Source organism: Medicago sativa, chromosome 3 (genome assembly GCF_051527215.1).
Source record: "Medicago sativa cultivar Bolivia chromosome 3, Bolivia_mono, whole genome shotgun sequence".
Classification (NCBI taxonomy): domain Eukaryota; kingdom Viridiplantae; phylum Streptophyta; class Magnoliopsida; order Fabales; family Fabaceae; genus Medicago; species Medicago sativa.
Window position 1 is genome coordinate 32,368,032 of NC_140751.1, and position 25,210 is coordinate 32,393,241.

Below are 25,210 nucleotides of genomic sequence, written 5' to 3' on the forward strand. Positions count from 1 at the left end.
AGGAATAATGCCAACCAAAATATGCTAGTAGAATACCAATGGAAATAAATTACAGAGAACCATAGAATGCAGAAAAATATAGGGTTACAGACCAAAATAGGCACACACAAGTGCACACAAATATTCAGGGCATTGCCCACAAAATAAAAATAGAAAAAGAAAAATCATTCAGCAGTTCCAGAACTGCTATCTGAGTCCCCCTTGCTGTCCTCATTACCATTGTCTGCTTCATCTGCATTGTCATCCTCAGTATCATTAACTCATTCTTCTTCACTTTCCTCCAATTCATTTTCAGCTGCAACCACCTTTTCATTTTCCAAAGAATGAATCATTAATTCAAACTGAGCTTTGCTTTCATCAAGCAGTACACAAGTTTCCATAAGAGCAGTCACAATCTCTTGTTTCGTCATTCTTTTTGCAGTAGGTACAACATCAGATGTTCCAACAATGTCCGTAACATGATTAGCACTAAACAATTTGGGGTCCAAAGTAAGAGGGGGGGTTCTCTCTTTTCTGGAACATCACTCACAGTTAGAATGTTGAGGTGCTGATCCAGAATAATGCTACATAGCAGAGTTGGAAAAGCAATAGGCACTCTAGTGGCATCAGTTTTGGCATGCTTCATAGTTTGTGCAAAAATGTAGGTACCAAAATCCACTTTAGATTTAGACCCTACAACATATATAAACTTACCCAATCCAGTAGCAACATCAGAGGAGTGTGCAGTGGGTACCCAGTTTACAGCAGCAATCCTGTTTAAAATAGCAAATTTCACATACAGTTTTCCAGATGAAATTTTCTTCTTTTTGGGCCATACCTTGATCTGATTTGCAGTGATATCTTGACACACTTGATTTTCTGTTACCTCCAGCTTGGGAAAATTAATCTCTTCAATACCAAGAAATTTGTTGATAACGTTGAGAGAGAAGTTGACATATTCTCCTCTTACAAACACTCTTTGATATTCTCTGCTAAGTGTATTGTCACATTCATCAGAGATGTTTACTAGAAATTCCTTTACCAACTTCTCATAACAATCACCAAGATCACATACTGTCTTCATTAGGCCTGCTTTTTTAATGAGCTCCATTACAGCCTCAATTTCTAGAGCCTCCTTACCTAGTTCTCTTTCCAGTGTCAGTGTCTTATGATAGATAAATCTCCACCTTTGTTCATTCTTAGGCAGGTGAAAAGACACCTTGTCAATAGGTACATTCGCAACTGTCTCTATAACTTTCTTCCCATCAGACCTTCTTGAAGCAGATGGAATGATGTTTAGAACATCCTCTCCAACATCATATTCAGATTCATCAGATGAAACAACCTTCCTCTTTCTTGTCTTCCCATCAGTAGATTTCACCTTCACCTTACTCCAGCCTTTCTTAGGACCTACACCAAAAGTCTTTTTCTTAGTTTTGGTGGTTTCCACCTTAGTAAGGACTGCCTTTCCTATGTTACTCCTTAGCCTCTTGGCTACACTTTCAACTTCTCTTTCAGCAAGTGGCGTGTCATCAGAGACAATATCATCAACGTTCACCATATCTTCAGCACCTTTATTACCATACACAATTTCCTCTAGATCAGCCTCAATACTAGTATGTTCCTCTTTCTTATGAGTGGGTTTCTCAGTAGAATAACCAGAAGGAGCTCCCTTATTTGAGTCAGTCTCCTGACTTGATTCATCATTCACTAGACCTTCTTTAGTCTCCTCCCTAGACTCTTCATTTCCTTTAGAGTGAGTATTAACAATAGTATTTTCAGAGTTCACTTCCCCTGCTGAAGTAGTCTCATTACCAATGTTCTTATTTTCACCAATGGTAGCAACATTCTCATGGTTATCAGGTTTACTCAAAGATGTTTCAACATCTGGCTTAACATCCACACTAACCTCATGTTCTTGTGCAGATACATCAATGTTTACCTCCTTACCATCATTAGACAAATCCATATCCATGGAAACAGCACTATTTATGACATTATTCAAATTCTCTAATCCTAGCTTTCCACCAGATTTAGGTATATCAGAAATCAGAGGGGCATTAAAGTTACCTTTTTCATGTTCAGGTGTAACAACATCAGAAGCTGTCTTGAGAGCGTCCTCATTATCAGTGTTCTTCGAAACCTGGCTGTTGATGCCTTCCTCAGTAGCTATACGAGGGTTTCCCTTCTCAAATAGATCAGACAGAGCAACCTCAGATTCACCCTTCTACACAATCTTCATCTTCCTTGAAGTGACTTTAGATGTTACTCTCTTTTTCTTTGAAGCAGACTTGGTGAGGGTTTTCCCTTTGGATTTGCTTGGAGGAACGGTTGTGATTGGCTGGACCATTTTAGGAACTGAAGTGCTAATTTCTTGATATTCAGCATCCATGGTTTGTTTGGGAGCAGGAGAGGAGGTTTTGCTAGACATGATCGTTTGATGATGTTGGTGGTGATTGAGGAAGATGAATGAACGAGATGATTTATATGGGTGAGAGGCAAAAAGGTGAGTGTTTTTGAATTTGGAAGGTGTAAGAGGGAAAGCAATGATAGGAGAGGAGTTATTGCGTGTTGTTTGCAATTTCAACTGGATGTTAGTCAGAAAACCTGAATTAGCGTGCAATAATGAATGTCTAGCTATACGTCCTGACCTATTTAACTGCTTCAACTTCTCATGAGGATGAATTCCAAATTTTCCCCTTAATTCATCACATTGCTTAAATTTTAAGACTTTGATAGCAGTATCACTTGATTGTTTCTCATATTGCCAAGAAACTTCATTATTCTTCTAACAACGCCAACTGTCAGAGACATTTTTCCCATTATTTACACTATCCAACGTTAGATGATCAAATTCCTTAGGAGTTACCTGATGTTCCAACATTGTGTTTAACATTCTAGTATGTTCATCAGTCTGACTCTTTCCCTGAAGTACCCACAAGTAACCACTTTCCTTAGTATTAACACCTCTTAAATGAACTTCTCCTTTCTCAAAATGTGACACCACGCAATTACTTGAGGTTAAATTTTTTGATTCAGTGGCCATCAAGTTTAATTGCTTAATAGCATGACTAAATTGAGAGTTCAACAGAGTTACCTTATTATTAAGTTTAGAGATCTTTGCTTGATGACTAACCCTTTCACCCACCAATTTATTGGTGATAGTTTTCTGCTCCTCAAGTTGTTTGCAAGTGTCAGCGTTTCTTTTAGTTAGACTTTTGTGGGATACAATTAGTTCATCAAAAGCCAAATCTTCTACACATGATTTATCATCAGAAAAAAATTTACTAGACAATGCTGCAATATGCTTAGCAGATTCTCTTTCTCCATCTTCTTTAGATTCATCATCATCAGACCAGGAAGCAGTCAAACTTTTCTTGTGTTTCTTAAGGAAGGTAGCACATTCTGTTCTGATATGACCATATCCCTCACATTCATGACATTGAACACCTTTGTATTGAACGTTCTTTTCATCTAACCTTGCAATCTTTTCTTTGCTTGGTTGATTGTCAATGTTGGATCTGATGTTTTGACCATTTGTCTTAGGCCTTCTGTCAAACTTTTTGAAGATCTTCTTGAACTGTCTTCCAAGTAGCGCCAGAGACTCTGCCATATCTTCCCCCTTGCCCTTCTTATAAGTTTTGCTGTTGACAGTTATTTCAAAATTTTGCAAAGACCCTATCAATTCATCAACCTTCAAGCTTGAAATATCCTGAGCCTCTTCAATAGCATTAACTTTCATGTCAAACCTCTTAGGTAGAGATCTGAGAATCTTTTTGACTAGTTTTTCATCAGAAATTTTCTCTCCAAGAGACTCAAAAGAGTTTGCAATATCAAGAATATTCAGATGATAATCTTGAATACTTTCATCCTCCAACATTCTCAAATTCTCAAACTTTGTAGTAAGGAGTTGGAATTTAGCACTCTATACCTTAGTAGTACCTTCATGTGCAGTCTTGAGAATCTCCCAAGCATCCTTAGCCACAGTACATTGCTTGATCATTCTGAACATATTCTTGTCTACCCCATTGACCAAGGCATTCAAAGCTTTGGAGTTTCCAAGAGCCAGTTCATCTTCAACAGCAATCCATTCTTCTTCTGGCTTCAAAATATCAGTCCGGTTACCATCAGCGTCAAGTGTCACAGAATGTTCCCAACCTTTCAGGACTGCCTTCCAGGTTTTGCTGTCAATGGATTTGAGAAAAGCACTCATGCGTCATTTCCAGTAGTCATAGTTTGAGCAATCCAACATAAGTTTACAAATCCACCTTCCTTGTCCACGATGCTAGAATAGAACTCCCTGGAGCTCACCCTAAAACAGGCAGGGTGCCTGCTCTGATGCCAATTGAAATTCTAGCACACTTGTTTTAATATGTTCTGTATGATGTTTTAACGTTTGCAATGTTACGATCAATGTTCCAACATCACGCGATAATCAGAAATAAAAACAAGAAAATAAATGGCAGGAAAGTAAAGAACACAATGAGTTTGTTGACCCAGTTCGGTGACAAACACACCAACTCTGGGGACTACCAAGCCAGGAAGGAAATCCACTAGTGTAGTCCTTATTCAATAGCTTTCAGCAAACTCCTCGTTTACACTATATGATCTAGGACCTACCCACATAGGCTTCAACCTAGGAACTCCTAGATCTGAGATCTTATCTCACTATCCTAATGGTCAGTCATAGACCCTGTGACCTATCAGACCTAAACCAAAACGCAAAGATGAAGTTACCTTCAAACACAAACAACTAAACCTTATTTCACAACTTCGGTGTAGTACAAAGAGTATCAATACTCACACACAGTCCTAACAAGTATCACAAACGAAACAAGAAGAACACACAGTAAGAGATTCTAAACTTGCATCACAAACGATACAAGAGCAGAATACATGAAGACTCAAACCCTAAAAATCTAAACTTTTAGAATGACGGCTTGAATGAGTAATTAGGTCTTGAAGTCTTCCTTTTATAATGAAGCAGCTTGGGCTAAATAATTCATTGGGCTTTAGCACAATGCAGATCGGTTCAGCTAATCTGCAAAACAAGAATCAGAAACAAATCTGGAAACTCCTAAAATGTTGAACATTTATAAGATCGTTCCAAACAATAATAAATATTTCCTAAAATATAATATCTACTTTAGAAATATTCCACAGCTGATTCTTAGAGGATATGTGCGTTGCTTAATCAATAAGATACGGAAATATTGTTTACTTAATCAATAAAGGGCGCGCGTACATAAAGGCATGAACCCAGGCACACTGAACCGTGCCAGGATGTTGGAACATTGTATCCAACATCTTACAAGGATGCCTAAACACATGTTTGAACTTTGGTTCCAACTTACAGAACAAGGAGATTTGTTTTAGCAATAATGCAGCCAATACAAATACCCAACACCCTCAAACATGCAATTACTAATATTCTTGGAGTTCAGGTAGTTTTGGGCATAGGTAAGTATCTAGGCCTACCTTCTATGATAGGTCGGGGCCACAATGCCACGTTTCCTTATATTAACGATTGTGTTTGGCAGAAAATTAATTGATGGAGTGGTAAGTGTCTTTCTAAAGCAGGACATGAAGTTACGATAAAAATTTGTTTTGCAGGCTATTCCATCGTATGTGATGAGCGTATTTCAGCTACCGACTAAGTTGATTGACTCGATCGAGAAGATGATGAATTCCTTCTGGTGGGGTCATGTTAAAACTTTTAACAGCTCATCTTTCGCTATAATTATTTTAAGTATTTATTATATGTGTTTGTATGTGATTATTTGTCTCTGTGTGTATTTTATTCGGGATTAGTGGATTTTAGGCCTAGAAGGGTATTCTAGTCATTTTTAGACTCAGGGGTATTTTGATCATTTGATAAGTGAGGGTAAATTAGTCATTTTACTAAGGATTACTTTGGTGAATTCATGGGAATACTTATTTTTACTAAGTTACTAGTGAGTTGGGGTAATTATTTAGAGACGGTAATTATTCGTTATTTTGACGGTTTAAGTGAGTGTAGTAACTTTTGAGAATTTAGTGACATGAGTTTTAGAGGCCCATTAAGGTTTAACCTAATTTACCCCAATATGTGGTGTATATAAGGATACCTCTTAAGATTAGGTCATTTCTCATTATCACAAATTATCATAAACATAGAGAGGTAGAGAGAGAGTGGGAGCCAAAGAAGAGCTTAGAGGAAAGAAGATCAAGAGCTTAGGAGAGGTGGAGTTCAAGAGCTAGAGGTAAGGGGGATGATTTCTTTTCAATAATTAAGCTATAATCTCCTATTTTCAATTATGAGTTTAAGTGCTTTTATGTAATTGTGATTTTTGTGAAATTTGATGATGAAATTCGTGCTCTTAATTCATGTGTTATGTGCTTAAAACTCATGGTTGTTGTTGTTGATAAGTTGTTGTAACGATTTTTGCTTAAAATGGTAAGAATGATGTTGTTGTTGTTGATTGTTGATGAAATTATATTTTAAATGATGTTGTGTTGTGTTGTTGATGAAGATTCATGCCTTGGGTATCTCTAACGGTATTGTTGTGGTGAAGGTTGTTATTGTTTGTTGAGTTTTGTGAAAATGAGTAAAATTGGATAAAAATGTGATTTTGATGTTTTTGAATGGATTAATGATGTTTGTTGTTACTTGATGTTGAATTCATGATGAATATGTGATAACTGTTGTTGGGTATATGTTGTTGATGAGAATTCATGAACTTGAAGATGATAAATGTGAAGTTTGAATAAGTTAAGTTTTTTTTTTTTTGTATTTTTCATTTCTGTACCTGAATTTGAAATGAAAACTGGTACTGATCGGTGCAGAATTAACCTTAGGTGTAAACGTGAAAGTTGTAGGTCTATATGTTAGCTTTCTAATGGCTTTAGTTTGATGTCCAAATGATTTTTAGATTTTGAGATATGGTCAAATTACGACACGTAGGTCATGGTGAATTTTTATAAAATTTCAGCACAACTTCTTCTATGAACCGTGAAACTTTCTCCAAATTACTATTGAGTTTAAGGAAGTCTTTAGAGTGAATAGTTGAGTATATATTTATGGAGTTGTGATATTAATGGATATGATGATTGTTGGTTGTGAAGTTTGGCTTAAGTTGTGAAGTTTTGTGATTTGTGTGAAAAATGAATAATAATCATGACACTTGATGAATTGATGATTTGAAACATATGTTTTAATTGATGAAGTTTTTATTGGGAATATGAATGTGTTGATTGTTTGAGAAATGGTTTTGGGTGGAAATGAATCGGAGAAAAACGGGTTTTTAAGCTAAAAGTTGTTTTAAGTGATTATGTAAAATAAGATATGTTTTCGTGATTGAACTTGAGATATTTGAGTTGAAAATGATATGTTAATTTACTGTTTTGATTTAAAAAGTTGCTGGAACATATTTTGCTTTGACTTATTTTGATTTTGTTAAAATGAGGAAAAACTTGGATTTAGAGACGAACTTGATTTGGAATTAACCGAACAATAATTTTCTTAAGAACAATGATGATGTTTGACTTGTCTACTGTAATGATGACCGTAGATGAAGCATGTAGGGTTGATGTAGGACTATATGAGAATGAAACTTGGTTTTTGGCAAAAAGGCGAAATAGACGAAACTTAGGATTTTCTTCAAACGAACTTTGACGACATTTTGAGATTGAAGGTGAGAAAAACACAAGAAGGGGGGTTGAATTGTGTTTTTGAAAAATTCTTCGTTTCTCCTAAAAACTGAACACACTGATCAGAAGCTAAGTGAGACAGCTTCTGAAGTGATAATCAGAATCTAAATGCAGCGGAATAAAACAGAGAGAGAGAGAGAGAGAGAAGAAGAACGACACAAAGCAATTATACTGGTTCCTTCCACAATCCGGAAGTAGTCCAGTCCCCCTTGCACTTCCAAGGAGATTTCACTATGAGTAATATCTGATTACAAATGCTCAAGCACACAAGCAAGAGACTTCCAATGCTCAAGCACACAAGCAAGAGACTTCCTTTGCTCAAGAACACAATCAAGAGACTTCCTGCTCAAGCACAACTGCAAGAGACTTCCTAACTAAACAAAATTACACAGAAAATTGTTTAAGGTTGAACACTTGATATACAATCAGAGGTGCTCACAATACAAATCAGATACAGACTCAATGGACTTAAGAATTTCTAAGATATGACTTTGAGACACAGAAATTCTAAGTGAATGCAGAACAATTTCAGCAGAGGTTTGGTACTTGTGAAAATCTTGTGAGTCTTTCGTTCAGCGTTCTTACATTGCCAATTCTCTAAGTCTTCACTCCTTTATATAGAGGTGTGAGAGAGACGTTGTGAAATTGCCAGCACACCAAAGAGTCGTTGTTGAAGCTTGATCTTTCACCAATAATCTTTTGCCTGATTTGGCTGTTGTCCTATGAAGAACAAATTTGAAATCCATTCCTTATCCAAAGGAACATCTATGCAGGCGAAACCGTATTCTGGAGCTGTTTTCTTGTCCTGTAGTGCGGACACAAAACAGAGTAGTGGAGAACGTGGTTGTACAATTCGTACAAAGTACAATGTCAACGCTTTCGTCCAAATTGCAAACACACGCCTTCAAACACCTTTGAAATGACCGTTGCAAACTCCACTAATCCTTTGTTTGTGTTTTCGAATCCAATAGACAGCTTTTGCATTGATGATTCTTCAATTCTTGATTCTTTGCAAATCCAGTTGATATTCAGCTTCTGGTGAAATGGCTTCTGATGAGGCAGCTTCTGATGATGCAGCTTCTGATGATATGACTTCTGCAGCTTCTGATGACGCAGCTTCTGATGATGTGGCTTCTGGACCTCTTGTCTTCAGAAGCACTATTCTTCAGGAGCAGCTTACTTCAGGAGCGCTATTTCTTCAGGAGCGCTTTTTCTCTTCAGTAGCAAGATGCCTTCAGGAGCGTCCAAGCTTCAAATTTTTGTTGTTTCCATAGCTCTTTATTTGCTCATTCAGAACCAATGATGATGTAACTTTATAATTATGGTTCTGTACACTTGAACAAATATTAGCTAGTCCAATTTACAATTTTTTAATACCTTGTTATCATCAAAATCCTTTAAGGTTCATTGTTAAACACATTTTGTTCCAACAATCTCCCCCTTTTTGATGATGACAAACAAAAGTATTTAAAATTGATCAATTGTTGTTAATCTAATTAACAAGTTGACTTTGGGGTTCTGAGGTTTGTAAGCTCAGAATCTGAGGTTTGTAAGCTCAAACTCCCCCTGAGTCTGATAGTCTTTAAGGTGAGGTTTGTAAGCTCCCCCTAAGTTCTATCCAGGTTAATTAAATTCATTTTTCGCACAATAATATTATCAGAGCTTAAAAACAAAATTGAATCATTGAAAGAATTAATTTATAGATAAGAAGAATGGTTCAATTAATTTTACTTGAATTTTGATACTCCTTCGTTCGTTCATAGCTTATACCAATAAGGTAAAAAAAAATGATAGAAGGTTTTCAAAAATTTCAAATGCCATTAATGGGGCTCAGAGCCTTTAAATACTTGTCACATATACTCCCCCTTTTGTCATTATCAAAAAAAAAAAAATTAAAATAAATTTAAGCATAAAAGACAAAAAGATATGAGAAAAACTCAAACAGGAGAGAGTATAAAAGAAAATGAACTAAATAAGTCAGAGCAAAATATATGAACATGCATATCAATTGTCAGAAGCAGCTAAACAGTCAGAATCAGTAAGCATTCAGAAGCAAGAGAAATAAGACAAGATGGTTTCAGAAGCAAGGACTAAGAAATTTTAAAACAGACAACAAACAAAGAAAAACACAAGGGTGTGCAACTAAGGGTTGGTTTGTTGTTGTTTCTTCATTTCTTCCATTTCTTCAATCTTCTTCTTCAACAGTTCTTCAAGTTGTTGTTGCCTCTGAAGAAGAGCTTGTTCCCTTTCTCTAGCTTCTTGCTGCTGCTGTGCCATCTGTTTCTTCAGAAGCTTACACAACCTGGCTTCTCTGGTCAAGTAATCCGTTTCAAAGAAGAAAGGCTGGTTTGCCAGGAGCAGTGTAGAACTTCTTACTCTAAGACTCTGATTCAGATTTTCCATTAGCCTTCTGACTGAAGCTTGCTTGACTCTGATGCATTTAACCCTTATGCTTTCAATTAGCTCAGTTGCCCGGTTCTGAAGAGATGCCCAGGAGTCATCATATGCACTTGTGAGATCAATTGTCCTTCGTTGATCCACAAGATTATGCAACTGACTCAGGATTGAGAGAAGCTCAGAATTAATATATCCAGATTCCAGGATGTTTGAGGGTGGTTGTTCAAGGATTTCAAGATCAGAATCACTGATTTCCAAATCTTGAACAGGGTTAGGAACTGGAATGGTAAAGTGTGTTTGTGTGTTTGAAGATGAAGGCTGGTTAGAATCAATGTGTGTGGTGGAGGTTGAGTCTTGAACATTGACTAGAGAGATGTCAACATCCATGGGAGTTGGTTCTGGAGAGTGTTCAGGTAAAGGTTGAAATTCAGTTTCAGTTGGTGGTTGTTGTGGTGAAGTTGTTGTTTGATTGTTGAGTTGGGGGTCAATGATGGCTATTGGTGATTGTGGGGGTGTTGTGGGTTTTTGTGGTTCAGGTGTTTGTTGATGGGGGTTTTCTGAAACAACATTTTCAGAAGCAGCTGCTTCTGGAGTTGTTTCAGAGGCCTTTTCTGAAGTAAATTTGTCTATGGGTAACTCACCTGAGTAGTGGAGAGCAAGATTGTCTAAGACAGAAGTGTCTTCTATTGGTTTAGGTGCTGATGGTGAAGAGAGTGAAATGGGGAGAGAGGTGACTGGAATCTGAATTACTTGATCTGCAGGGCCAGCTTCAGAAGTGATCTTCTGTGGATCAGCAGATTGAGAAACTGCTTCTGAAGTTCCCTCTTCTGGAGCATTTTCAAAGACGAGCATCATATCGTTTTCCTCATTGTCTTCAGTAGGTTTACCAGCAATGGCTCTTACTTCAGCCAGTTTATCTTTGTAGAACCTATCACAGTCCTCCAATCCCAAAGCCTTGAGCTTTTCATCTCTTTGATGAGTGTATTGAGCTTTTTGATCCTTTCTTTCTGATATAAGATCAGCAGCACGTTCATCTGCCATCCTTTTCCTTATTCCTGTCATCTCAACCATAGGACTCACAAGTTGAAGGGGAGCCTTCTTCTTCTTCAGCTTGGGATCAGCCTCCTCTTTCTCTATTTCTTCAAGAGCTTCATCCAGCTGCTCTTGAGTGATTACCAAGTCTGCCTTACCTTTTCTCCTCTTCTGTGGAATAGAAGCAGCACCAACCTTCTGCATCTTTCCTTTTTCCTTGATAAAAACAGGTTTAGCAACTTCTGACTCAGTACTAGTTCTGGCCTTCTTTCCTTTAGTAGGAGCAGCTTCTGATTCAGAACTAGTTCTGGCCCTTTTCCCTTCAGGTGCCTCAGAAACAGCAGCTTCTGACACAGCAACTGCCTTGGCCTTCTTGCCTTTCCCTTTAGCAAGAGCAGCTTCCTCCTGAGACCTTGCATCTTCCTCCAAGACGTACTCAGCTACTGATTGAACTAGGAAATCAGAGTCACTTTCCTTAAAGATGGGAGGAAAGTCCCTGATTATCTCAGTTTCAGCAGTTGTCATTTCTAACCACTTTTCATCTTTAGGGGCTTCTTTGATGAACTTCATAGAGCATAAGCTCCTGCTACTGATAGTCCTTTCAGCAGTAGAGACTACGAAACATTTATCAGAAGCACTCCTTGTCCTTTTTAAGAACTCCAGCACCCTTCCTTGATGAAAGATTTCAGAAAGCAATCTTCCATAGGGTACTTGTTTTCTTCCTCTTGTAGTGCTTTCGTTTATGGCCCAGCAGAGATGATCCATTACATATCTGGGGAAGTTTATCTTTTCAAGATTGGTCATGAAATAAATTGCTAGCTTCTGTTGGTTGTTGGGTTGGTCAGACCCTCCTGCTCTTTGAAAGAAGCAATCATTACTGAATTTCACCAACATTCTGTTGTGAATCTCCATCTCTGAAGGCTTGGCATCTTTCTTCCCACCCAGAAGAGAGTTGTAGTAGCCTTTTAGCAGGACATCTTCCTTCCTGACTATTTCTTGGAATCTTCCCTCTGCATGCATCCTACAAGCTTTAGCTATAACGTCCTCAGTGATGGTTATAGGAATGCCCATCACTTCAGACCTTATTTCTAAGCTATCAAATGATGTAGGATTCATATCCATGACCATTTTCCCTTTCTTTGACCCCGCTTGTTTGCTTACGACTTTTGCAGGCTTTTCATTGTACACTTCAGCTTTTAACCAAAAGTCCTTGACCAAGTTCACATATGTTGGCCCATTTAGCATCTTGAAATACTCAGACATCATCTGAGTTTCTATCAAACCTTCCATGTTTACTTCATACTTCTTGAGTGAAGCAAAATCCACCGGTGACTCTACTTGAACTATTAAGGATTCCCATGGAATATCCATAGTCTTCTTTTTGTAGATGGACCCAGATTCTGATACGCTTTGCTTGTTTGATGTAGATTCTGAAACTTTTGAGCTTGATGATGCCATTTGATGATTTACGAAGATTTGAAGAAGATGAAGATTTTAGGGTTCTAAGGTTGAGAGAATGCGCTTACTTCGCAAGAGGTTTGAGAGCAAATGTGTTTGTTGTGAGTGAGTAGTGTGTGAATTGTCAAAGTGTTAAAAGTAAAACGATTGCAATTCAAAAGAGACAAACAAACATAACATTAATGACAAAATTGGGGGCGCGTGAAAAGTACTTTCAAAGCTTTTAAATCATCATTGCCCTTTTAGTTATACACCAACACATATAGGCCACGTAAGAAGTTCACAGAGTATCTACCAAGTTAGTGGGCCAGAAGTTACTTTTTAAAAGGTAACTTCCAACGTTTCCACTAATTCAACTATTCAGAAGCAACAAATCCAGCTTCTGGACTTCAGATGCTGACGTCATCATCAGAAGCGAGTTTTCCTCAGAACCTCAATAAAGAGCTTCTGATGGACTACCGCTTCTGAACTAACTTCAGAACCTAAAATCCTATTCAGGAGCAAGCAAGCATTTAATCAGATACAAAGTGCATGTTCAAATTTTTCTTTATAAAATCAAATCTTTCAACAGTTAAAGGCTTAGTAAATATATCAGCCCATTGATTTTCAGTATCAATGAATTGTATATCTAAAATTCCTTTTTGAACATAATCTCTGATAAAATGGTGTTTGATTTCAATATGCTTCGCTCTTGAATGCAAAATTGGATTTTTAGACAAACAAATAGCAGCAGTATTATCACAATAAATGGGAATACTGTTAGCAGTTATCTGATAATCTTCCAACTGATGTTTCATCCAAAGTAGTTGTGTACAACAACTTGCAGCTGAAATGTATTCTGCTTCTGCTGTAGACATAGCAATAGTTGTTTGTCTTTTGCTAGCCCAGGATATAAGATTATCACCCAGAAATTGACAATTGCCACTGGTTGACTTTCTTTCAATCCTATCACCAGCATAATCAGCATCACAGAATCCAATTAGCTTATAATCTAAGGATTTCCTATAAAGGAGTCCAAGATTGGTCGTTCCTTTCAAATACCTGAAGATTCTCTTGACAGCAGTCATATGAGATTCTCTAGGATCTGATTGGAATCTTGCACACAAGCATACACTGAATAAAATATCTGGCCTAGATGCAGTGAGGTATAACAAAGAACCAATCATACCTCTATACAGCTTCTGATCTACTTTAGTTCCTTCATCTTCTTTGCTCAGGTTGCACGTAGGATGCATTGGAGTGTTCATCACTTTACAATCTTCAAGTTTGAACTTCTTCAGAAGCTCCTTTGTGTACTTTGATTGATGAACATAGACTCCATCTTTGCATTGATTGATTTGAATGCCAAGGAAGAACTTCAGCTCTCCCATCATGCTCATTTCAAATTCATCCTGCATTAACTCAGAAAATTCCTTGCAAAGAGATGCATTAGTAGAACCAAATATTATATCATCAACATATATTTGCACAACAAGAATATCTTTCCCAAGGGTCCTTCTGAAGAGTGTAGTGTCAACCTGTCCTCTCTTAAAATCATTTTTGATTAAGAAATTACTTAGTCTATCATACCAAGCTCTGGGAGCTTGTTTCAAGCCATATAGTGATTTCTTCAATTTAAAAACATGGTCAGGATATTTAATATCCTCAAATCCAGGAGGTTGCTTAACATACACTTCTTCTTCTATGACACCATTGAGAAATGCACTCTTGACATCCATCTGATATAATATTATGCCATGATTAACTGCATAGGAAAGAAGTAACCTGATTGCTTCCAATCTTGCAACTGGAGCAAACGTTTCAGTGTAATCAATGCCTTCTTGTTGACTATACCCTTGTGCAACAAGCCTGGCTTTGTTTCTTGTTACTTCACCTTGCTCGTTCAGCTTGTTTCTGAATACCCATTTTGTTCCAATAATGTTCTTGTGCTGAGGTTTGGGTACCAGATCCCACACATCATTTCTTTGAAATTGATTCAACTCTTCTTGCATAGCTAGGATCCATCCATCATCTGAAAGTGCTTCATCAACTGTTGTAGGTTCAATCATTGAGATTAGTCCAATCATTGACTCTTCTTGTCTGAAATGTGATCTTGTTCTTCTTGGACTATCTTTGTTTCCAATGATTAGCTCTTCAGGATGTGAAGACTTGTGTTTGAATGTGTTTCTGGGAGGATCTTCTTGATGTGAGTCATCTTGTGCTTCATCAGAAGCAGCTTCATCTTGTGCTTCTGATGTGGGTTCAGCTTCTGGACTATTTTCAGACTCAGCCATCTGATCAGGTTCTGGAGTAGCTTCAGGAACCTGTATCTCTGCAAAACTTTCACCTTGCTTTGAAGTTTTATCTTCAAGCTCTTTGTCATCAAATTTAACGTGCATAGATTCTTCAACACAGAGTGTTTCTGAATTATACACCCTGTATGCCTTTGACCTTTCAGAGTAACCTAAAAAGATTCCTCTTTGGGCCTTGGCATCAAATTTCTTTAGGTAGAGCTTGTTGTTCAGAATGTAACATGTACATCCAAATTGATGAAAGTAAGAGATATTGGGTTTTCTTCCTTTAAAGAGTTCATATGCTGTTTTCTCCAAAATAGGTCTAATATAGATCCTGTTTTGAACATAGCATGCTGTATTCACTGCTTCTGCCCAAAAATGTTTTGGTAAATTGTTTTCATGAATCATGGTTCTGGCCATTTCTTGTAAAGTTCTATTCTTTCTCTCTACAACCCCATTTTGTTGTGGTGTTCTAGGAGAAGAGAATTCATGGAAAATTCCATGTTTTTCACAAAAAGCTTCAAATGGCTCATTTTCAAATTCTCCACCATGATCACTTCTGACTTTCAAAATTTTTGATTCTTTTTCAGATTGAATTTGAGTGCAGAAGCTACTGAATACATCACACACAACATCTTTACTCTTTATGAATTTCACCCAAGTCCATCTGCTGTAATCATCAACAATGACTAATCCATATCTGCTTCCATATAAGGATGCAGTACTTACTGGTCCAAATAAATCAATATGGAGTAATTCTAAAGGTCTTGAGGTTGAAACAATATCTTTTGTTTTAAAAGATGATTTCACAATTTTCCCTCTCTGACATGCACCACAGAGTGCATCTGAATGATAGTCAATGTCTGGTAGCCCTTTCACAAGTTGTAACTTACTAAGCTTAGAGATTAACCTCCAGTTAGCATGTCCCAACCTTCTGTGCCACATCCATTTCTTATCATTCACTGATAGTAGGCAAATCACCTTCTGATCAGCCAGTTCAGAAAAATTGATTTTATAGACATTGTCAACTCTCTTTTCTTTGAACACAATGGATTTGTCTTCCTTGTTGATTACTGTACAGTTGGGTTTTTCAAAAAGCACATCATAACCATTATCACAAAATTGACTAATGCTCAAAAGGTTATGTTCAAGACCATCTACCAACCATACATTATTAATTGAGGTAGAGGAGTTACCAATAGTTCCTGTACCTATGATCTTGCCTGACTGGTTGCCTCCAAATTTCACATTTCCTCCCTCTTTCATTGTTAGGCTGAGGAACATGGACTTGTCTCCTGTCATGTGTCTTGAGCAACCACTGTCTAGGTACCATGATCTTTGCTTTGGCACTGCTCTTAGACATACCTGCATCATTGACATTTTTAGATTTAGGTACCCATTGTTCTATGGGTCCTGGAAGGTTAGTACTTATGGCTTTACTCTTCACTTCTTGTACCTTGTGCTGTGAGTTGGGTTGCTTCTGATTAACCATCACCTTAGGTTTTGGTACTTCAGAAGCAGTAACTGTCTTCTTCTGAAACTTAGACTTCAGAACCCCAGATTTTGGTTTCACCAGACTCTGAGGAATAGGTTCTGATCTTTTCAGGATCCTAACCTTTGAAGTTTTGGAATCAGATTTGATCATAGCCTTTGACTTAGAGTTCTTTGGCTTTGAAGTAATCTTAGCCTTAGAACTAGAAGCTTCAGGTTCTGATTGAACAACAGTTTCCAACTCAGCCCCTTCTGGTACAAAGAATGTTTTCAGACCTTCCTTGATGCATTCACAACAAGACTTTAGATTGGTTTTCTCCAGTTTCACTTCTGGAAAGCCAATTCCTCTGCCATTGTTCTTGTAAATGCTATAAATCATAGAAGCTACTCTGCTTCTGTCAATGCCAGATATAATAAAATCTTCAAGAGCAATTTCATGGTTACTTAAAGGTTTTTCATTACACTTTTCTTGTAGCTTCTGACATAAGAACCTGAGCTGATCTTCATATGTTTTACACATGAAGTCAAAGCCCCTAAGTCCTTGTTCAGAAGCTTTCAGATCCAATAAAGTTGATTTTTGCTGTTGTACCAAATCAGCATATTTTTCTTTTAAATCCTTCAACTCATTGGTTCTTACTTCAAAATGTGTAAGAAGTTCTTTAAGTGACTCAACAAGTTCATCTCTGGGAATTTTGGAATATACCTCATTTTCATCTTCTGAGTCTGAATCTGACCCAGCTTCTGAAGTTGCTGTTGCTACCAACCCAACAGCTACCTTTGCATCTTCATCAGCTTCCTCTTTATCAGATCCAGATTCACTACCCAAATCATCCCAGGTTGCCATTAAACTCTGCTTAATCTGCTTCTTGAGTTTGCTTGGTTTGAATGTAGACCTCTTTGACTTGTCCTTTGACTTTTCTCTTTGAAGATCAGGGCATTCAGCAATGAAGTGTCCAGGCTTCTTACAGTTGAAGCATCCCTTCTGATCTTCTTTCCTTGAGCTTCTGGAGTTACCCCTTCTGGAGAGAAACTTTCTGTTCTTCTTGGCCAGATATTGAAGTCTGTTTGAGAGCATGGCCATTTCTGCAGCATCTGGTTCAGAATCTGAACTTGACTGTTCTTCCTCTTCAGATTCAACCACTTTGAGAGCTTTTGATGACTTGCCTTTGGATGGAAGAGCTATTGATTTACTCTTCTTAGTAGACTCATGTTCATTAAGACTTAACTCATGAACTTTGAGAGAACTAACAAGATCTTCGACACTTAAAGTGTTTAAATCTTTAGCTTCCTCAATGGCAGTCACCTTCGGTCTCCATCTGGCAGGTAAGCTTCTGAGAATCTTGCTTACATGATCAGAAGCAACATAGCTCTTCTTTAGAATCTGTAGACCAGAAACTAAGGTTTGAAACCTTGAGTACATCTCCTCAATAGTTTCATCATCCTTCATTTTGAATAACTCATACTGATGTACAAGCAGGAGAGCCTTTGCTTCTTTGACCTTCTTGCTCCCTTCATAATTTGAACAGAGAGAAGCAAACATAGCTTTAGCAGTGGATTTGTCACTCATCTTCATGTATTCTGCTTTGGGTATGGCAGTGACAAGAGCTCCTCTGATAATATGATGCTTCTTGTAAAGTTTCCTCAGTTCTGGAGTATGTTTCTTTCTATCCACAGCAGCTCCTTCTTCATCAAGGACTAAACCACCAACGCCGTCTTCCAGAATATCCCACAATTCTTCATCTAGGCTCATGATGTAACTGTAAAAATTGGTCTTCCACCAAGAGAACTCTTCAGCATCTCCATTGAACTTTGGAACTTTTCCAACACTGGTTTTCTTACTATCACTATAATCATGTGAGACATTTTTATAGCTAGTATCACCATCAGGAGGAGGAGTAGTCATGTTTTTCTCAGATCTTTGACTGTTGCACGGTTAAGTGATACACAACAGACCAAGGCTCTAGATACCAATTGAAGGTGAGAAAAACACAAGAAGGGGGGTTGAATTGTGTTTTTGAAAAATTCTTCGTTTCTCCTAAAAACTGAACACACTGATCAGAAGCTAAGTGAGACAGCTTCTGAAGTGATAATCAGAATCTAAATGCAGCGGAATAAAACAGAGAGAGAGAGAAGAAGAACGACACAAAGCAATTATACTGGTTCCTTCCACAATCCGGAAGTAGTCCAGTCCCCCTTGCACTTCCAAGGAGATTTCACTATGAGTAATATCTGATTACAAATGCTCAAGCACACAAGCAAGAGACTTCCAATGCTCAAGCACACAAGCAAGAGACTTCCTTTGCTCAAGAACACAATCAAGAGACTTCCTGCTCAAGCACAACTGCAAGAGACTTCCTAACTAAACAAAATTACACAGAAAATTGTTTAAGGTTGAACACTTGATATACAATCAGAGGTGCTCACAATACAAATCAGATACAGACTCAATGGACTTAAGAATTTCTAAGATATGACTTTGAGACACAGAAATTCTAAGTGAATGCAGAACAATTTCAGCAGAGGTTTGGTACTTGTGAAAATCTTGTGAGTCTTTCGTTCAGCGTTCTTGCATTGCCAATTCTCTAAGTCTTCACTCCTTTATATAGAGGTGTGAGAGAGACGTTGTGAAATTGCCAGCACACCAAAGAGTCGTTGTTGAAGCTTGATCTTTCACCAATAATCTTTTGCCTGATTTGGCTGTTGTCCTATGAAGAACAAATTTGAAATCCATTCCTTATCCAAAGGAACATCTATGCAGGCGAAACCGTATTCTGGAGCTGTTTTCTTGTCCTGTAGTGCGGACACAAAACAGAGTAGTGGAGAACGTGGTTGTACAATTCGTACAAAGTACAATGTCAACGCTTTCGTCCAAATTGCAAACACACGCCTTCAAACACCTTTGAAATGACCGTTGCAAACTCCACTAATCCTTTGTTTGTGTTTTCGAATCCAATAGACAGCTTTTGCATTGATGATTCTTCAATTCTTGATTCTTTGCAAATCCAGTTGATATTCAGCTTCTGGTGAAATGGCTTCTGATGAGGCAGCTTCTGATGATGCAGCTTCTGATGATATGACTTCTGCAGCTTCTGATGACGCAGCTTCTGATGATGTGGCTTCTGGACCTCTTGTCTTCAGAAGCACTATTCTTCAGGAGCAGCTTACTTCAGGAGCGCTATTTCTTCAGGAGCGCTTTTTCTCTTCAGTAGCAAGATGCCTTCAGGAGCGTCCAAGCTTCAAATTTTTGTTGTTTCCATAGCTCTTTATTTGCTCATTCAGAACCAATGATGATGTAACTTTATAATTATGGTTCTGTACACTTGAACAAATATTAGCTAGTCCAATTTACAATTTTTTAATACCTTGTTATCATCAAAATCCTTTAAGGTTCATTGTTAAACACATTTTGTTCCAACAGAGATAAGACTTGTTAGTTGGTTAATGACTTTATTCATGATGATATGATAGATTGGATTGATGTGGGGATTTATATGCTTGAAATATGATGTGTTGTATGAAAATGTCAAATTAGACGATGTTGTAGAAAATAGACGAACTTTACCAAAATTAAGTTTTATGATCTCAAAACTTGTAAATGGATTGAATTCATGATTATTTAATGGAATGATGATGAATCAATAATAATTAGGTATCTAATATGATTAATGTCATGATGTGGATAGTTGTCCGTCTTTTATGTAAAATGTGATTGTGAAACTTTATCGTTTCTTTGAAGTGTTAATTGTTGATGATGATTATGTTGGTGAATTTAACTTGATGATTTGGTGATGACTCTTGTTGAATTATGACTTGTTGATTGTGTGGATTGTAAAACTTGATAATGCATATGGTGTTGATTTATAAAGAATGTAATTGAACGTGTACTTTTACATTTCTTTGGTGATTATATAGGTGTTGTTAGGTTCATTGTCGAGTCTTACTTGAAGTCCATGCATCATAGTCATATTGATTCATATGAGAAATTTAAAAGGTGTACTTTTACATAGGTGAAATACGAAGAGGAGGTGTACTCTTACATTGGTGAAATACGTAAGAGGATGTGTACTCTTACGTGGGTGTGGATTCATATGGTAAAATTATCTCTGGAATCCAATGGTACCACATGCATCTAGAGAAGAGTCTAGAACATTGCATGCTTTTTTATAATTGGTAAAATGTGTCATACTTGACTATGTGACTTGGTGAATTTGTACATTGATGAAATTTGATGAATGTTGTGATTATGTGAATTGTGTGGAAATGTGTACATGTTGATGTGGTTATTTTTGGTGATGCTTGTACACTTGGTGATAAAGGACAGAAAAAGGTTGTAATTTTAGTTTTGTATTTTTTGTGAATGTTGGATAAAATAAGATAATAAAAAGTGAAGAATGGTTGAAATAGACAGGAATGGTAATCAAACAAATTCCCAATCCAAGGAAGATGTTTAATTTGGTAGAGGATCGCCACAAGAAACGTGGTTTCTTGATAAGATCAATGCATGGTTCAATCCATAACCAAAAAGAAGCAAAGCTTCACAACGCACAAAGTGTATTTTTTTAATCAAAATTCTACATATCTTACATATCATTTTCGTGCTCTATTTATATGAGCTTATTACATGATGATTTTGACTCTAAAACTCTTAAAAAATGAAAGGAAATGCAGCCACTAATTGCAATAATGTTTTGGTGGCTGATTAATGCAAGTTAAAGGTTACAAAATGACTTTAAGGTGGGTGGCAGCATCAATGCATGGAGTTGTTATACATTCATTTGTTCATTGATTTGTGAAGGATTATCATGTCTAGACGTTACAATTCCACAAACACCACCTTTAATTCTTCAGCTTACACACTTTAACCACGTCTTCAACTTCCAGCTCGTTATACACCATTAAATATTCCGAATTTGCTCTTGAGTCCAAAAGACGAAATGTAGAGAATTTCGTAAGCTTTCCAACGAGTTAAAGATCACCTCAAACGGACATCCAGAGCTCTAGATATAGCCAAAACAAGACAGACATATCATGACCTGCGAAAATAAAACTTTGAACCCAAAATTAATTCGGTTCTTTTATTCCACAATGATTTTATTATTCTTGTCAAGAGAGAGAATTTTAGGATCACATCATACTCTCCCTCTTCAAGAGAATTCGACCTCGAATTTATAGCTTGAATACCTCCTGGGTCAAAAACAAATCTATAGAATTCATCACATGTAACTTTAACTTTAGAGAGCTCTTCACTTTTATTGGAAGAATTTGCTTGATTTTCATCCACTTTTGATTTATGGACATAATAATCGTTCCAAATCTCATAATTTCCTTCCACCTGTTGAGAAAAAGTTTCTTCATTGACTTTGTTTCCTTCATGACATAAAGAAATGTTAGGCAATTGAATAATATTAGAAGAAGAATCTCAACATTTGAAAACACAAACCAACTTAGAAGAAGGTACTAATGTAATAGTAGGCCAAAACTTCGAACTATTTTTTTCTTGATTTTCATTCTGACTCTCCTTTTTCTCTTCTTTTCTCTCGACTTCTTCAACACCTTCTTTTCTCTCTTTTTTTTCATCTACTTCTTTTTCATCACATTCTTTTATTTCTTCTTTTTCCTTCCTTTTCACTTCTTCCTCTTGAGTTTCCCTTACAATGAGACTCTCTTTTTCTTCAACATTTATTTTAGGCTCTATATAATGATTTTGGATTTGAAGGAGATTTTCCTCTAGTATTTTAGAGATATCAGCCATTCCTCTATCAATTATTGCCATCATTTCCTTCTTTCTTTTTTGTCTTTCCCTTTCTCTTTGCAATATTTTTTCACCTTCTATCTTTTCCACCTTCTTTCTTTGAATTTCTCTAAGATGATAAGAAGGTGCATAACGCCTCCTCATCATTCTTTTCATTTCCTCCCAAGTTTCAATCGGTGGATCTCCATACCTCCTTCTTTCCTTGATAGTTTGATCCCACCACACCAATGCATAATCTTTAAATTCAAGAGCTGCAACCTGCACTTTTTGAACATTAGAGTAAGTGTTGCATTGAAAAAATTGTTCAATTTTGGTTTCCCACTCTAAATATGCATCCGGATCTCTTTGCCCTCGAAAAAATGGAACTTTAATTTTTTTGTCACTATATCTTTCCATTTTTTCCTAGAATCATAGAGAGATTAAAATGAAGAAAAGAAATGGTAACAATGGAAAAGGATTTCCAAATTGAAACAATTTTTTTCCCAAACGAAACCGTGCTCTTAATACCAAATGATAAAGGACAGAAAAAGGTTGTAATTTTAGTTTTCTATTTTTTGTGAATGTTGGATAAAATAAGATAATAAAAAGTGAAGAATGGTGGAAATAGACAGGAATGGTAATCAAACAAATTCCCAATCCAAGGAAGATGTTTAATTTGGTAGAGGATCGCCACAAGAAACGTGGTTTTTTGATAAGATCAATGCATGGTTCAATCCAGAACCAAAAAGAAGCAAAGCTTCACAACACACAAAATGTATTTTTTTAATCAAAATTCTACATATCTTACATATCATTTTCGTGCTCTATTTATATGAGCTTATTACATGATGATTTTGACTCTAAAACTCTTAGAAAATGAAAGGAAATGCAACCACTAATTGCAATAATGTTTTGGTGGCTGATTAATGCAAGTTAAAGGTTACAAAATGACTTTAAGGTGGGTGGCTGCATTAATGCATGGAGTTGTTATACATTCATTTGTTCATTGATTTGTGAAGGATTATCATGTCTAGACGTTACAATTCCACAAACACCACCTTTAATTCTTCAGCTTACACACTTTAACCACGTCTACAACTTCCAGCTCGTTATACACCATTAAATATTCCGAATTTGCTCTTGAGTCCAAAAGACGAAATGTAGAGAATTTCGTAAGCTTTCCAACGAGTTAAAGATCACCTCAAACGGACATCTAGAGCTCTAGATATAGCCAAAACAAGACAGACACATCATGACCTGCGAAAATAAAACTTTGAACCCAAAATTAATTCGGTTCTTTTATTCCACAATGATTTTATTATTCTTGTCAAGAGAGAGAATTTTAGGATCACATCACTTGGTGACTTTTATTTTTGGTGACTTCATTGCCTAAACTTTTGAAATGATAAAGCGTAGTTGTTGAGTTGATTAGCCAATAGCTTATGTGATACATATGATCGATGTGAATTAGATGATTTGTATACCCTAAGGAAAGTATGTGCTCTATGTAAAAGGAATAAAGTTGAATGTATGCTTATACTTCCTAAATGATAAGTTTAGTGTAGTTGATGATTGAACTAGATACGGAATGAAGTGAGAAATTTTTACATTAAGTATTGATGATGACTGATTGGGATGAATATGTTGATACTCTATGATAGGGGTATGACATTAATTATATGGAGTTAGTATTCTAGGAATATTGAGTATGTATGTGTGCTATGCATGAATCCTTGCATACTTATATTTGATTATACTTTAATCGTGGAATGCGAACCCAACCCCAGTGGTCGTTTGGTTGACCACCTGCCTTATTCTTATGAATGAGTAGACGGTGTGCAGGACTAGTTTGCTTTGCTTTGGTGAGTTGCTTGAGGATATCCTAGAGCTACCTCGTCTACTGCTTTTGGTGTCTTAGTCTTTAGGGCTCTGATTAGGTGTTAGTCTTTGGTGTTTACTTTTATTATAAATGTTAAGGATTTTTGAGACTATGTATTGACGATGATATGTGTAGTATGTTGACATGGCTACTTGGAGAATTATTTTATTATTGATGAACTGTTGAGATGATTATTCAGCTGCGATGTTTTGAAAAATTATTTATGCATGTTTGGACTTATAGATGAAGTAGCATCTAAATCCTTTGCATTATTTGTATTATTTTCGCAATTTAACGCTTCAAGGGTTTAGGGTGTTACAGAACTATACAGAGATGTATTCACTGGATGAATTGGGAGAAGCTCTCCGCATGGGTTTCAAAGACCTCACCACCTTCTGTTGGAGTAAGCCCTAATAGCCAATCTATATTGATTGGGTTTGGCTTTGTATCATGATATTGATATAAATATATATATTGTGAATATATAAAATAAGGCATTTCTTTATTGATTTTGTTTTGTTTCAAAATAATAAAGTCCCTAGAATAGTTAGTCCGTTTAATGGAACATTAAGTATAACTTAATTGTGAGACCCCGTTAAACATAAGGAAACTATTCTTAAAGTATCTGTAGTCAAGCTTTATTGAGAAGTGGGATATCATTAAAGCATAGAGACTATTATGTGGGTAGACTGATGATCACATCTCACAGATCATGGATAAAGAGTTATCAAGTCTTCACGTAGATATAAATATTAGGAGTAATATTTATATTGGATTGACCCGCCATGAGAATACTACATAGTAAAAGTTATGAAAAGTGTCATAAGATATTCTCATAGTGATAGTGGTGTATTCCACCCTTTGACCTGAAACCACTATGTACCCTAGATGTTGGAGTCGAGTGCTTTGTCACCATTCAAACGTTGTCCGTAACAGGATGACTATAACGTTGGTTGATGGGTACTCCATGAATCATGCTGAGGGACATGAGTGACCTAGATGGAATTTGCCCCTCCTACATAACAGGAGAAATGTCTACGGGCCCAATATTGAACTATACAAGGATGACACGGTCTATGCCTTGTGTTCAATATAGACATGAGGGCAAAAGGGTAATTATACACATGATCATTATCACAGAAAGGTTTCGTCAGATCACATGACATTCTCGTCACTTGGGTAGCAGTGATGTGTTGCTAGATACCGCTCACTGTTTATAATATTAAATATGTGATTTAATATTATTGCCAATGTTATGAGAACCTATAGGGTCACACACAA